The sequence below is a fragment of the Schistocerca cancellata genome, chromosome 4 (assembly GCF_023864275.1).
Source record: "Schistocerca cancellata isolate TAMUIC-IGC-003103 chromosome 4, iqSchCanc2.1, whole genome shotgun sequence".
NCBI lineage: Eukaryota > Metazoa > Arthropoda > Insecta > Orthoptera > Acrididae > Schistocerca > Schistocerca cancellata.
Window position 1 is genome coordinate 689,796,916 of NC_064629.1, and position 17,456 is coordinate 689,814,371.

The 17,456-nt window shown below is 38.0% G+C and overlaps 1 protein-coding gene across 1 annotated transcript in view; it reads left to right on the plus strand.

Moving 5' to 3' along the window:
• Positions 1 to 901: 901 nt before the first annotated feature.
• Positions 902 to 17,456, plus strand: part of LOC126183556 (uncharacterized protein KIAA2013 homolog) — a 171,651-nt gene continuing 155,096 nt past the window's right edge. Inside the window, exon 1 of the mRNA XM_049925635.1 lies at positions 902 to 1,033. The gene's annotated coding sequence lies outside the window, so the exon portion shown is untranslated. The remainder of the gene's footprint in view (positions 1,034 to 17,456) is intronic.

Here is a 17,456-nt window from a genome sequence, read left to right on the forward strand (position 1 = left end):
GTGTAACTATGTATATCATAAGCCATAAATCCACATGTCTTTTGCACAATTCCATCGATGATGTGTAAAAAGTATGTTATGAGACGAAAACAATACAGATACAAAATACAAATATAAGCTTCACTTCTGTTTAGATATTTTATTGTAAATGCCTCGCCAGTTAACAATTAGGATTTTAATACTCTCAACAGTGAGGGACATTTCTTTTTATTTTATGCTGTTACTTCTGGGTTTCCTACAGCTATCGTTACCTGAACTGATCAGTATAGTATTTTTTGTCTTTGTGTACACAGTCAAATCTAAAATGGTTGATATGTCTGAGTGCTTTAGGGAGATCACTGTTGGATTTATTGAAATATTTGGGAGTCACGGACGTTTGTGGAAAGTTAAGGCCAAGGATTAGAGCGATTGAGACAGTAAAGCGGCTGCTTATTATTCTTTAACAGAGGAAACCGGCAGTTAACCCTATGACATAAAGGGAACAGTTACGGACGTAAACAGATATTTATCTGTCTTCATGTACATTCGCAAGTAACTGCGTCAGGTTCGTACTGTAACTCGTGATTTTGATGAAAATATGAAAACTGCTGGCGTTTAAGGAGCCACTATGTAGTTGCGAACATAGGCCGCAGTAGAGTCTTTTGCGTTGTGAGCTAGTGTCCTTAACTGAAATATCCTCACGACGGGGAAGCTACTTACAGCTGAAATTTCTTTCCTAGACGGACAGAAGACGGACCAACAGTAGAATGAACCTGTGTCGAGTGGACGAGCGGTTTTTGCGGCGATGTATTGCATGTACCGACATCTGCACAGGAATCTGCGAAGCTACATAGCTGCGTGGAAACAGCCGCCTGTTTTGCGTTGATGTGTCAGAGATGTACTTTGATTCTAGTTGGAATATCTTTGGAATTGTAAGTTTGTTTTGAAACATTAGCGGTGTGACAAAATTTATGTTTGACGTGTGTGGGTGAAGCCTGTATACCTATGCAACAAATGTAAACATAGCGTCGTCGTCAGGAAGACATTTGGCAAGGTATGCTAGTAAACTCTTCTTCTGAGTTACAGCGTAGTGAAACTGTCTGACGCTCGTTTACTGAATAAAACCGGCAGAATGAGGTTGTAAGATGTGTGGGGCGAACAAAAATGTTTTGTGATAGTAGCAGCACTGCCACAGCGATAACCCTGTACTGATGATATAAATTACAGTGAACCTTTGCAAGAGTTAAGCACTTACAACTATTGTTTCTGTTCGTTTTATATACTGTTATCAGTATAAAGTTGGAAACACCGTATTCTCGGAGCTTCACATTACACAATCACGTACTTTCTCACATTTATCATGTGAGTTACATCATATTTGTAGTTTTTTTTGGGACCCGTACGTCATCTGTAGTATGGGATAAACGATACTTCATTTACGGGCAGCAGTCATCATTTTGTAACCTGGGCATCTGTCCGAATGGTACTATTCGATCTGCCACCACCATCGTTGCTGAACAACTAACATTAAACTATCCCCAAGCCTCAGCATCTGAAACTTACTATCCACCATCACAAAAGACGAGCGCAGGTTACTTTTCCATAATTCCATTCTATACCTTCAAAAACATGCAAGGAATGAGTACTCACCTTCACAATGGTTAGCCTGGTACTGTTATCTAATTTTTAAACATCACAAGACGCACAGAATGTTGGACACAATAAGAAAACAACAGTGAGCAGTGTTATTTTATTATTAACTGTGTAGCAAGATAAAATAAAGAAATCGTTAGCAGGAGGAGATAAAATGTCCTGTTTCCTTCTCCACAGATGAAGCAAAGTGATTAGTAAACCACTGTCTAATATAATAAATACTTCATTTTAATATACAATATTCCCAAGAAAATAGCAAAAGTCATACTCATACATAAAAAGGGATCTAAAGATTGTCCTAGCACTACTGTCCAGTTGCATACTATCTGTATTCAGTAAAATATTTGTATACGCATGGCTGCCTGACTAAATTAATTTCTTAGAAAAATATAACATTCTTTTTTTCTGCTGGGTATGGTTTCCAAGAAAATGAAACTGCTGCTGATGCCATATATGAATTCCTTGATAGTACTCTACATCTTGCCGACAACAAATGCCTACCCGTAGGTGTCTTTCTTGGCCTCAGAGAGATCTTTGATGTAATATACCACAACATATTCAATCTTGCAAAAGTTTGATTAATATGAGATATGGGGAACTGCCCATGGCTGACACAGCAGTTATCTCAAAGACCAAGCACAATATCTTCTTGTAAATCAGGAAGGAATCCTAAATGTTGTGTACTCATCTGTACAAGTGCCCACAGGTCTCAGTTTTAGTTCCCTTGTTATTTTTACTTTATATAAATGACATCCCCTCTACCCTGCCACTAGTAAGGCATGTCTGTTCTCTGGTGATACTGATGCCTTTACTCCGATGCAGATGAATCTCTCCAGTCAGCAGTTAATAGAAATACAGCCCAACTAGACCCATGGCTTGCATCAAACAGACTGCTCCTGAATGCAAAAAAGACAGTATGGGGTCATTCCCTGTCAATTCAACCAATTTGAGAAAATGTTCCAGCTGATAGTCTCAGATTTGGCAGAAATTTAGCACACCAATGCTACCAAGTGTGGAACACTCATGCCAATCAGTTCCAGAATTATGACTTGTGAAAGAAGGTGGCGTGACCCGGAAATTGCAACCCGCATATGGCAATCTATCTTCAGACCCAACTTCAGGTCTTAATAACTTTGGAATTATTCCACATAGTCCAGTGAAATTTTTAAAACCCAGTAACATCCACTTAGAGAACACACACTATGAATCAAAACACCAACAACATATTTCTGAGGGAAAATAAAAAATTCCAAAATGTGATTAAAAAAATGTAATATGTTAAAAGGTACATATTGTAGATGCCCTTTATGCCAAATATAATTCACTTAAAAAGGGTATAAATTTTTTGTGGTCAGCTTAATGTGGCCTAAACACACACAGAATTCATCATGCCCATATCAGTCACACAAACAGAGTTACATGAACACGAAAATACAAAAATTTGAAAAATTACCTGAAAAACATGGATTTTCTAAGTGTGGTAGCACAAAAGGGACAAGTGATACCAAGCCACATTTCAAACACTGCATAAGTAGACCATAATATAATATGTGCAAAATTTTAACTTGTTATTGCAAGGCATTTGTGTACAATAAAAGTTGACAGAGATGTATTTGGTTACGTTTCTTTTAACATGATTTAGCAAGTAATAGTGATGATGCAGACAGCTTGTTTCAGATAAAGCTGCAGCAATTGTTGGGAACCATTAGGCAACAGAAAGTTAAACAATGGTAGTTTTCAGGGACAGAATGAGTCATTGTTAGACAGGAACAACAAAGGAAACAAGCAACAATTACAGGTTACTCATGTTTTTAAGATTCTAGTTCAGACTGGTCAGCACTGTTGTGGATAGTCAATATGGAGCCAGAAGAGAGTACTAGTGGTTCTTTTGTTCAAATAAGTTGCAGTATTGGTAGAGCACAAGCATCTGAATGTCATGAAACAACATATGGAACAAAATGTGGCATTCACTTTGTACTTTATGATCTGGATGAATCGGACCAAGATCTGTTGCTATGGAGATCCGGGATACACCTTGTGGGCACAAGAAGTACAGTTCCAGGAAACTTAAGTGTTTGTTGTCATCATATGAAAGTGTTTCTGGATAAGTATTCTTTCCTACAAAGAAGTTGTTTTGATCCATTTTGGATTCATAAGAAGACAGTGAAGTGTAGCCTCAGAGAAATTGATAGAAAATCAGTATTGAAAATGAATCAGTGCATGGGACTTAACATGAAACCAGGACAAAAATTATGTTCCAGGTGTGTTACACTGCTAAAAAATGAAGAATATTCTGATAATTTACATGACAGTGATGAGTATCAGTCACTTACAACCACAGCGGATGAGCAATTAAATACTTCAGTGACTGCTCTTGGTTTGTCTCCCATGAAGACACACAAAGTTGGGAAAAGAGAAAAGCCCAGCTATGGTAGAAGAAAACTACAAGAAGCTCAAATGGAATTTAAACACAAAATAGCTGGCACATTAATGGTGGAAGAACTATCTGCTCCAAAGCAACAGAAATCATGCCAGAAATGCTCTGATTTGGACAAAATTGTGCATGATTTGAAAGAAAAATGTGCCATATCCACACGCCAGAAAAAAGTAGCTAATCTTACCCTTGCACCTTCCAGCTGGTCTATTGATTACACTGAAAAGGAATTCAGTGTTTCTACATATATCGTAAAGCAAGCTAGGAAAATAAAAGCAACCCAAGGAGTGCTTCCACAACTTCAGCAGGCTCAGGGTAAGCAATTGAGTTCAGAAATAAAGGTGCTAGTGTCGGAGTTTTATGAAAATAATGACTACAGCCGAATAATGCCTGGAAAAAAAGACTATGTAACGGTGAAAATGGGAAATTGTGTACAGATGCAAAAAAGACTGTTGCTATGCAACATATCAGAACTATATGTAGAATTCAAGGAAAAGTATCCCAATACCAAAGTAGGTTTATCATCTTTTTTCAGTCTTCGGCCAAAATGAGTTGTGCCTATAAGTGCAAGGGGCTCACACAATGTTTGTGTATGTAAGACCCATCAAAATGCTAAGCTGATGTTTGCTGCTATAAAGGATTCTGGTCTGGATTACAAAGGTGCAATGAAGCTGCTAGTGTGTGATCTCAGTTCCTACCAGTGCATGATTCACAGGTGTGAAAAGTGTCCTGGTAAGGCAAATCTTGCACAACTCATGAATAACAAACTGTATGGTGAACTCCGTATGGATGACGATAAACATGTTTCTTATAAACAGTGGACACACATGGATTGCACAAGTCTTGAAACAAAGCAAAGTACAGTGGAAGATTTTGTTGAAATGTGTTGTCAAAAAAACAGACAAACTGACCACACAGCACAATCGGCTTATCTCCAGTTTTGTAAGGATAATTTGAAACAAGATGAAATTAAAGTAATACTAGACGTTTCTGAAAATTATGCATTTATAGTTCAAGATGCCGTCCAAGGATATCATTGGGACAACAATCAAGCAACTCTCCAGCCATTTGCGATTTACTATAGGGGTGTATCAGGTGATGTGTCCGTCATGAACCTATGCGTTTTTTGTGACTGTTTAATTCATGATGCCATTGCAGTTCATGCCCACATTCGCACTGCCATGGTATATGTGAAAAACAAGCTGCCTCACATACATTTTGTGAAATACTTCAGTGATGGGGCAGCTAGTCAGTACGAAAACTGTAAAAATCTCAAAAATTTATGCATGCATTACCATGATTTTCAGATTCACACAGAATGTAATTTTTTCGCAACAAGTCATGGTAAAAATGTATGTGATGGTATTGGTGCTACCATTAAGCACATGGCATTATGAGCTAGCCTGCAGCACCCTAAAGGAGGTCACATTCTAACACCTCTTCAGTTATTTACCTGGGTACAGAAAAATATCTCTGGCATACGATCATTCTATGTTTCGAAAGATGAGGTGAAATCAGTCGAAGAGTTGCTATAAAGCAGACTAGAACACGTTAAAACTGTTGCAGGCACAAGGAGCCATCATCACTTCTCTCCAGCGGACTCTGAAAATGTGCTGATGAGCAGACTGTCCAGTTACAACTATAGGTTCATGCACAACATGTGTCTTCACAGTGTGTCTGACTCAGGATTCAGAAGCAAAAGCAGCAACATACAACCAGGTTGCTATGTTATTGCTGTTTATGATGACAAATGGTACTTAGGATGTATTGCAGAGTGCTGTGAAGCAGAAGGTGATGTATTTGTGAACTTCATGGCACCAGCAAGATCATTTCATTGGCCACGTTTGGCAGACAGGTGTTGGATTCCTTTTGAACATATTCTTATGACAGTTCCAGTTCCTACCACGGTGTCAGGAACACAGTACGATTTGCCACTCAATGTACAGAGTACAGTAGCTAAAGTGTGGGAGAACTTCTGTTCGAAGCACAATTGACTGAGTTTTAGCAGTTCAGGGTGCAGTAAACATTAACCCTAGCATTACCAACGTATTTTTTGTTACATGTAATACCAACGGGGGGGCCTCAAAGGCCCATAAAGAATACCACAATTTATTTTATCATAAATCAAGTTTATTTACTTCTGATACCTCTAATAACAATTCAAAATGCTTAGACATTGTTTTTGTATACTGGATAATAAAAGATGTTATTATAATAGGAATAAAATGAACAAATCACGAGATTCAGTTTATATATTTTTTGGAATAATGTTTCAAAATAGTGTTTTCTTATAAAAACGACTTTTTTAATTCGATACACTACATGAAGCAAACAAAATTTACTGTCTCATTCTGCAACGCATTTTTCACACAACACTGTCTTCCTGCAGTGTTTCCCACAGACGTGTTTGTGGCACTGAGAGCAGGTAACAGTTGACTTTCCCAGCTTGTTGTACTTGATCTTTTTAGATGCAGCTTCTTGGCAGCATAGGTGGCACCGTCCACGTGTTCCTGGTTCTGCTGTTGAGGATGATGGTTCTACAGAGCAGCTGAGCTTCCGTTGTGTGATGCTTTCCATTGCCATTATTACTGGCTTCTGAAGTCCATACAAATTTTGTGCCCGTTTATCTACTTGAGATCTTATTAGTTCGAGACCTAAGTTAGTGATAAAAACTCTTCTGCGGTTTAGCAAATTCTTTTTCCAATTCGGAAAGTTGAGGAGGAAGAGTGAATATGCATTTATTGCTGCTATGTCAATGAGTGTGTAGAAGAGGGACAAAGGCCATCTTCTTGTTCCTCTCTTTGTGCTGTAGTGTCTTGCCATCTGGTCTATGGTGTCCACGCCTCCCTTTGTAGAATTATAAAAAAAGATTTATGTTAGTCTTTTTTGAGTCTTCATTCAACACCCCTTCTGAGTGATAAGTTGAAAGCATCAACAGCAGTCGTTTTGGCTTCTCGCGGACTAGCGTTGATGCAAGAGTAACTGGTGGCCTCTGTGTCTGAGGGTCAGTATAAGCAAAGATGGAAGAGTGTAAACTGCGGCCAGTTGTAGTCTTCAGCTCTTCAGGTATGTGTCGTCTGTTAGACTGTAGGGTGCCAACAAGTGTGAGGTGAAAATCATTCCATAGTCTCAGCAAGCTCCACTGAAGTATAGTACCGATCTGTGGTAACATTACGGCCTGATTTTTCAATAGGTTTTATTAGTCTCTTTACAATTTCCATCGGTCCATTTGAATGCTGTGTATTTCCTGACTTGCCTGTATAGATGTCCATGCTGATCACATATCTAGTCTCAGAATCAGACAGCATTCGAATTAGAATGCCGTATTTTCCAGGTTTTTCTTTTAGAAACACCTTGAATGGACAGCGACCACGGAACAAAGACAACATCTCATCCACTGTTGTATGTAGACCAGGAATGAAATACAATGGAAGTGAAGAATTGAAGCTTTCAAAAATTTCCCTCATTGGAGCAAACTTGTCAGTCTGGCGACGAATTTCTCTTGTGTTCTTATCATCAAACCTCAATATTTTAGTCAATTCGAAAAATCAGGTCCGACTCATTGATCCATAGTACACTTGTCGGCCCTGAAGCAAAGACCATAAATCTTGGACAGGTATCTTATTGTCATGATTTGAACCCATGATTAGCAAGAGTCCTATATAACAAAATAACTCATCTTCATCTGTGTGCTGAATACCTAGTCGAGAAGCCTCTTCATTTGAGTGTAGTTTTATTAGATTCATAATTTGAGGTGTAAAAAAGAGCTCTATAGCCTCTTTCGGAGACACAATTCTTCCTTGTTGTCCTAGCCCCATTCTTTCTCACACTATATTTTGTACAGAACGCCGATATTGTCGAGATGGCTTCGTAATATACTCTCGTCCACTTTTTGCAATGAATTTATCACATTCCGTATCATTATCATCTGGTGGATTGGCTTCAACCTCATCTTCATTCTCAGACGATGAATCAGTTCTAATTTCTTCCACATCATCATCCACTTCACTTTCCTCTAAATCTGATTCGTTCAAAACTTCTTCTAGCACTCTTTCAATGGAACTATCACGTAAACGATGTCTACTCATGTTGCTGGTTCAACAGCAGCAGAAACACTGAAAATAACAATGGTCCGCTTCATAATAATATGTCTGAAGGCAACAATGCCAAAATTCGTTTCATGGTAAGAATTTGAAACGAGAGACTCAACCTCGTAAATCTTTCCTTGCTATTACCAACGGGTGGGCTTCTAAGGCCCACAGAGAATTAAATCAAGTAAATGAATTTTAATTACATTTTTATTCCGAAATTCTGTAATGACTCAATAGTTAATTCAATAACGAACAATTACCTTTGCTTTCAAGTTCATATATCAAAGGGTGTGGATACAACATAGAAAAACTGAGTCAGTGGGCCTACGAGGCCCCCCCGTTGGTAATGCTAGGGTTAATGATAGGTTGTGTTAATCTGTCTATATGTTGTTGCCTAGTGATCAAACAGTTGTGGGAGAGGATAAGAAGAGACAGAACAGTTTACGATATGTTTTTACAAAATTGTGTTATGGAACAATGGCCACATCACCAAATGCATCTGTCAATTTCCATTGTACACAAATGTCTTACAATAACATGCTGAAATTTTGCAATGTATATCATTACGGTCTACTTATGCAGTGTGTGAAATTTGGCTTGGATACCACTTGTCCCTTTTGTGCTACCACACTTCGAAAATCCATGTTTTTCAGGTAATTTTCCAAATTTTTATATTTTCGTGTGCATGTAACTCAGTTTTTTGTGACTGATATGGGCATGATGAGTTCTGTGTGTGTTTAGGCCACATTAAGCTGACCACAAAAAATTTATACCCTTTTTGAGTGAATTATATTTGGCGTAGAGGGCACCTACAATATGTACCTTTTAACATATTACACTTTTTTAATCACATTTTGGAATTTTTTTATTTTGCCTCAGAAATATGTTGTTGGTGTTTTGATTCATGGAGTGTGTTCTCTAAATGGATGTTCCTGGGTTGTAAAAATTTCACTGGACTATGTGGAATAATTCCAAAGTTATTAAGACCTGAAGTTGGGTCTGAAGATAGATTGCCATATGCGGGTTGCAATTTCCGGGTCACGCCACCTTCTTTCACAAGTCATAATTCTGGAGCTAATTGGCAGGGGAAACTAATACTTTGTACACAAGTGTTCCACACATGCTAGAATTAGTGTACTGGATTTCAGTCAAATCTGAGACTATGAGGTGGAGCCTCTGGTTGAACTGACATGGAATGACCCTATGCTCAACCTTCCCACTGTTGAGAACAGAACTCCCCAGGTTCCAACAGTAACACTAACAAGGGAACATCCCCATCGCACCCTCCTCAGATTTAGTTATAAGTTGGCACAGTGGATAGGCCTTGAAAAACAGAACACAGATCAATCGAGAAAACAGGAAGAATTTGTGTGGAACTATGAAAAAATAAACAAAATATACAAATTGAGCAGTCCATGCGCAAGATAGACAATATTAAGGACAGTGTGAGCTCAGGAGCTCCGTGGTCCCGTGGTTAGCGTGAGCAGCTGCGGAACGAGAGATCTTTAGTTCAAATCTTCCCTCGACGGAAATTTTTACTTTCTTTATTTTCGCAAAGTTATGATCTGTCCGTTCGTTCATTGAAGTCTCTGTTCACTGTAATAAGTTTAGTGTCTGTGTTTTGCGACCGCACCGCAAAACTGTGCGATTAGTTGACGAAAGGATGTGCCTCTCCAATGAGAACCGAAAACATTTGATCACAAGGTCATATGTCAACCGATTCCTCCACAGGAAAACACGTCTGATATATTCTATATGACGCTGGTGACAGCATGTGCGTCACATGACAGGAATATGTTGTCGACCCACCTAACTAGTACACTTGGTGAATGGGTAAAAAGATTCTTCTACCTTGCCCGATTTAGGTTTTCTTGTGGATGTGATAATCACTCCCAAAAAAGTGATGAAAACAAGAGTTTGTCACATAAACTGAAAATAAAAAGTTAAACTTTTCACTCAAGGGAAGACTTGAACCAAGGACTTCTCGTTCTGCAGCTGGTCACACTAACCATGGGACCACGGCGCTCCTGAGCTCACACTGTCCTTGATATTGCCTATCTTGCACATGGACTACTCAGTTGTATATTTTGCTTATTTTTTCATAGTTCCACACAACTTCTTCCTGTTTTCTCGATCGATCTGTGTTCAGTTTTTCAAGGCCTATCCACTGTGCCAACTTATAACTAAATCTGAAGAGGGTGCGATGGGGAGGTTCCCTTGCAAGTGACGGATCCATAACACTGACATATTCACACAGAAAAACCACATGGACATGATTAATTCCAGGCTAAGCAAAGTCTCCTGCACTCCACTCAGTGAGGGATGAGTTAAATGCCAGCATGTTGACATATATGTATTATGCTCTTTTCTGTTCATTATTATGCTATGGATCATTCTGGGGGGGAGGGGGGGATCATAGTATTGAAACAGTGATATTATTCAAACTGAAAAAAAAAAATCATTTGGAACAATCCTGCACAAATAAAAATGAGAAACCTGGAAACCACTTTTAAAAATTTAAACATAATGCTTCTCCCTAGTCAATATGTGTTTGACCTGCCCTGTTTAACAAACATCAATAGACTGTAGAGGAACGTAGACAGTCACCACCATGACACAATGTTAAAAAGTTGATAAGATTAGTGCTCATTTCTTTAAATTGTATAGCAATAGTGTTTAATATGTGAGAATTGAAGTGTACAATTATCTCCCAAAAGAAGCTGAAAAAATAGTCAAAAGCCAACAAAATTTGAAAAAAACTTAAAGAGCACTTCTAGCAAAGCATTGCTTCTACAACACACAAGACTTTCTGGAACGTAATCTGTCATAAATTATACATTTTGATTATCTTTCAAAACTAAACTTTTTTTATTAGAAGTAGAACCTATTGCCCATTAACGAACTTTAACTGTGTGATATGACCAGCATTGTTATTCAAGGTTACTATTACATTATTGTGAACACATATGGGTAACTCCATGTCAATTCAATGCAGCACTCAACCCATACAGATTTCTTTCAGATTTGGTGCATTCAGTGACCCAGATAAGAGAAGAAAAACTAGCAGTTTGCAGAGGTGTATGACAGTTGTGAAGAAAGTTACAGATCTGTAAAGTTTGGAAATTGTGTAAAATTTATGTGCATCTGTCTCAGCATAAATGACTATAATTCTGGTTGTAATCCAAATACACCAATGAAACTTTTATCACTAAAAAGCTAATTGAGAAGAGCTTTACATTGATATGCAATATGGCAGGTTTCTAAGAATTTCCACTTCAAGGTCATTGACCTTAACCTTTGACCTTGAATAACTCAAAATATATCATCCTCAAGTATATATGCGACTATAAGTATGGTAAATATCAAGATGGACACCAAAGGCATCATGGCCCAATTTTTTTTCTGTGTGATTACATTAACTAATGCAATAATCAGCGGTGTGTGTGTGTGTCATTTATTTATTCCTATTCAACAGTTCATCAATGGTATAAAAGTAGTTGTAAAGGAGATATGATTTCAGTTTATTTTTGAAACTACTACTGCTGCGTGTCAGATATTTTATTTCATAGTGTAATTTGTTGCAAAGTTTTACATCAGCATATTTTATCCCTTTCTGTGCCAAAGATAGCATAAGTAGAGGATAGTGTAAGTCTTTCTTTTCTCTGGTATTATAATCATGAATGTCACTGTTGTGTATAAACTGGTGCATGTTGTTGAGAACAAATTTCATTACTAAGTAAATGTACTGTGAGGATGTTGCGAGAACTCCTAACTGTAAGCAGATACCTACAGGATGTGCGGCTATGAGCCCCAGGCATTATTTTAACTGCCTTCTTTTGAGCAGTGAGTACTTTCTGCCTAAGTGTTGAGTTACCCCAACATCGTATTCCGTATGACATCAAAGAGTGAAAGTATGCAAAGTATGTTAGCTTGCTAATTTCTATATCCTCAAAATTAGCAGTTATTCTGATTGCAAAAGTTACTGAACCTAGGCATTTTAGGGGATCCAAAATATGAATTTTCCAATAAAGATTCTCATCTATATGTACACCCATAAAATTAATGTGCTCTACCATGGCTACTGACTTCTGTTGATGTGTTACATTTATTGGAGGAACTGTATTCCTCATAGTAGAAAATTGAATATACTGTGTTTTTTCAAAGTTCAGTAACTTTTTCAAAGACATTATTTGCATCATTTTCAATTGGAGTTTCTTTTATTGGATTAATAATGATGCTTGTGTCATCAGCAGACTGTGTCAGTTTAGCTTCTTGTCTCAGATAAGAAGGGAGGTCATTCACATACATCAAGAACAGAAGGGGACCCAAGATCAAACCCTGTGGAACACCTAATGTAATTTCACCTCAGTTAGATGAAGTGAAAGTGGGAAACTTCCTTAAATCACGTAATCCATATGAAGATACTTTTTGCTTCCCTGCTGTGAACAGCCAATCAGGGAGACTTTATTTTTTTCAACCAGCCATCATTAGCATGTTTCATGGATGTGGCTTGTTTACTCTACAGTGTATGTGTGTTGTGAAGTAGTTTTTTCAGGTCAAAATTGTACTGTTACTATCGATTTCAAGGAGGAGGTCATGCAAGAGTACAGAAGAATTTGAAAAAATTCAGGAGTGTCCTAATGTATTGCTAGATGGTAAAATTTGCAGCAAGTCTAGGACGTAAATATCCCAAAATGCAGCTGTGCTTATTACTTCTAGAGAGGATGTTAGGTGAAGATGAAATAACCTTGGCTCTGGCACTGGATTCTTTAAATATTAACATCCAGTTTTTAGACAAACCACTTGTGAAGTAAAAGAGGCTGCAGTGTGAGAAGAAGTTCACAAAGCAAAAACTGAAATGGTTGTCTCGGTGTTGGAGCATATCTTTGTGGCACAGCTGGAAAAAGAAGAGTGTGAAAAGCACAATAAAGACTGTAAGTGTGGCAAGACACAAATTTTGACATTACTTCCCAAGAACTGCTGAATAAGGAATACCATGAAATAATTTCCCATTTCACATTACATGATTTGAAGAATAAAACAGATAGAAGCACAACATGGTATACTAGTGACATCAAATCCAAAGCCAGATAAGACATGTTGTGAAAAAAAGTTCAGTTTGTACCTGATTTTTGCTATGATCTATGTGATGCCAGGAAGAAAAGACTGTGTGTCTGTGAAAGAAAATGGAATTAGAGTACATAAGCAGAAACAGTGAATTCTTAAGGAATTGTATGCATATTTCAAAGGTATATACCCAGATGTAAATGCTGAATTTCAAGATTTTTTTGAGTTGTGACAAAAGCAGTGCCTTTGCCAGTGGTATCCAATCCATACTGTTTTTTTTTTTTTTTTTGTGGATCACACCAGAATTTTAAGTTAAAGGATGAAGGATATGAATTGAAAGAACTAACTATATGTGAAGAACACACATCACCACCATTAAAGTGCTGTGTAGCATTTGTTATGTGCATATCCCTGTCGTCCAAGTTTTACAAGAGTGACTTATCTGTTTGAGCTGTTTGGTACCAACTGCATTGACAAAATTACATACAAGTGTTGGTTAACTGTAGGCAGGGTAATTCTGGAGACGATAACAAAATCAGTAGACAATTTCATTGAGCAGCTGGCATCATGTTTACAGCAGTTACTATGGCATTACAGAAGTGTCCGATTCCACCTATCTGCTTTGACCCATGACATCATAAATATAGCGGAAATGGCTGCTTCCAGCGTATACAAAATGATGATGGTGCTGTCACTACATACATACGCCGACAAACCTGAACAAAAATAAAAATGACACAATAATGTCTCACTCCAAAAATAAAATGAAACTAACAAGGCAATCATGGAAAATTGGGGGTTAGGTCGCGGACAAGCTAATTATACAAAATGAAAAAGTACCCCAACATCCCAAAACAAATAATATCAAAAAATTTAAATTACAGAACTCTGATGCACTAACAGAACCACAGCAATTGGACATTTCCCTTGACCTATATAGCTCAACTGTACATACCAATACAAAAAAACCAATGTGTATTACCCCAAAAAGGGGAATTGGACATTTCCCTTGTCATATACAGCTAAACTGCAGCTATCAATACCAAAAAACCAACTCAAAAACCCAAATACCCCATGTTCACTACATCAGTTAAAACACAACCAACCTACCATAAATATACAATACACAAAACATCACAATTACTGTTGAATAAAACCAAAACAAAAATTATTTGCCAACAAAAGCCTCCTACAATACCGTCATATCATCACCCATCTGAAAACGCAGTGATACACTCGTGAACTTCACTGTCATGTCCATACCTAGCAAGAAAAGCAATTAAAAAAAATTAGATTTCTTTCCGCACAACAAACTCCAAACTAATCAGACCTAATGAAAATGCCAAACACGTAAACAAAATAAAAAAGTTAATAGTTCACTGAAAACTCATCTGCAACACATGTTATCATATCAACTACCTAAACTCAAAACCACGTTTTCATGGTGACAACAAAAACTCAACTAAACCCAATACCATTTGATAAACTCAACATGTACACATCCACCATCAGAGGGCACCATCACATATAACAACATGACATCCAGAAACACAACCAACTCAAAAATTCAGTACCATAGTGACGTCACACACCACAATACATCACAGGTCAAAGCAGACTTATGGAATCGGATGCTTCCATTGACCTCTTACTGCCACACATATGTATCACTCAGAAGCAACCACAGATCTTTAAAATCACTAAAGAGAAACTTAGAGTAAATAAATATCGTGTTGTTTGTTATTTTGTAGAGAATTACTCCTTCAACATTAAGGGTCAAGTACAGGGATTTCACTGGTATAATTCGCAGGTTACAAATCACCCATTTGTAGCTTACTGCAGAGATGCAGATACTAGTGAAATACCCCATATGTCGTATGTGGAAACATCTGATTGCCTTCAGCGTAATACAGTGTGTTTGCATGTGTGTTCTTTCAGCACAATTTCTTAAAATGTCACTTTCAAACTCCAAAACACATTTACTACATTTTGGATGGATGTGTTGCCCAATAGAAAAACAGAAAGAATTTCATGAGTTCTGTCCTTTCATCAGGAAGAGTTTGAATGGCATTTTTTTGCTACAGCACATGGCAAAGGAACTTTTGATGAGGTTGCAGAGGCTGTAAAGAGATTAGTCATACTGGCCAGCCTCAAACTACCTTACGGAACTGTTTTGACACCATGACAGTTGTTTCAGTGGTGCAAAGAAAATATTCCTCTATATGTCTTTGAGTATGTGTCAGTTTCTCATCACGATTAAGACATTGCCCAGCTGAAGCAACATTTCAAGAATAAAAGCATGATTCCAGGTACCCATAAGCTTCATTGTGTAATACATATTAACAAGAGTGTCGTAAAAGCAAAGATATAGTGTGCATATTTAGTGAGCAGACAAGAGATTGCTATGTGGAAAGAAATGCTGGTAACAGACAGATGAATTTGTTGCAGCCACATTTTCACTTAGAATCATTGCAAATTGTGGGGAGAGACATATCAGTAAGTTGACGTATTTTGCATATTTTCAATCTGTAATGTCATATGAAATAAGGTTCTGGAGTAACTCATCTTTAAGAAAGAAAATCTTTATTGTGCAAAAATGTGCTGCAAGAATATAATGTGGTGCTCACTCCGATCATCTTGTAGACATCTGTTTGAGTTAGGGCTTATGACTACTGCTTTACAGTATATTTATTTCCTCATGAAGTGTTGTTTTTTGCGTGTAAATAATCCACTTCAGTTGAAAGAGAACAGTGATGTACATAATTAAAATACCACAAGGAAAATTAAAATTCATCACTTCATGTTGTCTTTAGTACAAAAAGGGCTGCTCAATGCTGCAACAAAAATTTTGATCACTTATCCAGTGATATAAAATGTATGGCAGACAGCAGAGTAAAATTTGAAAACTGAGAAAGTTTCTCCTTGACAACTTCTTCTATTCTGTAGAAGAATTTCTATTACTGTAATGTGCAGAAGATGGTGAGTAGGACTTACTAGCTCACAACATCAGTATATATTTTTTCTTATTGGGAAAAGAACACTTAGAAACATAGAGAATATAACCATACACTGATAAGCCAAAACATTATGACCACTGCCCACTGTGGCATTGGATGCCACCTGGTGGCATTGTGAGTATATGACACAGTAGAAAAAGTATGTAAGTGGAGCAGACGCAGATGGGAGATCACCCTAGCAAAGGTATGGGCAGCATATGGGGAAATCCACTGAGATAAGCTACTTTGACAAAGAGCAGATTATTATTATGTAGAGCCTGTGAACGAGTATCTTGAAAATGGTGAAGCTGGTCAAAAGTTCACATGCTGCTGTTGTGAGCATCTACAGAAAGAGGTAGAAGGACAGAAAAACTACCTCTAGGCGCGAAATGGTTGGATGTCCACGACTCTTCTTACAACATGGGGTTCGGAGGCTTGTCTGCTCTGTAAAGTAGGGTGGTTGGTGATCTGTGGCATCTCTGCTGAAATAGCACAATGCTGGTGCATGCACAAGTTTTTTTTTAGAAAGCACACTGGTCATTGTTCATTGTTAAACATGGAGCTCCGCAGCAGACCACCCCTACGTGTCCACATGTTGAACGACACTGTCAGTTACAATTCCAGTGCGCACGGGACAATCGGGATTTGACCATCAATCAATGGAAATGTGTTGGCTCTTCGGGTGAGTCACATTTTTGCTACACTAGGTCAATGGTTGTCACCACAAACTCTGTCATCGAGGTGAATGACAGCTCAAAACGTGCAGTGTGCTATGTATGCAGGCTAGTGGGAGCAGTAGTGTGCTGTGGGAGACATTCTCTTCTGCTTGCATGGGACTTGTGGTAGCAATCAAAGACACGCTAATAGCTGTATAGCTGTGAATCACCTGCATCCCTTCATGCTTGTTGTCTTCCCTGATGGCGATGTCGTCTTACAGCAGTATAATTGTCTGTGCGTCTCAGCCAGAACAATGCTACAGTGGTTTGAGGAGCATTATAATAAACTCTTATTGATGTTTCGGTGACCAAATTCACGTGATGTAAATCCTATGGAACCCATCTGGGCCGCTATTGGGTGCTATAAGTGCATACTCAAATCAGTGGGCCACCATTTACATGAATTGTGTGACCCTCGCCTAGGTATCTAATGCCACATACCTCCACAAACCTACCAACAAACTGTCAGATCCCCGATATGCAGAATCAGTTATATATTTCGTTCCAAAGATTGACTGAC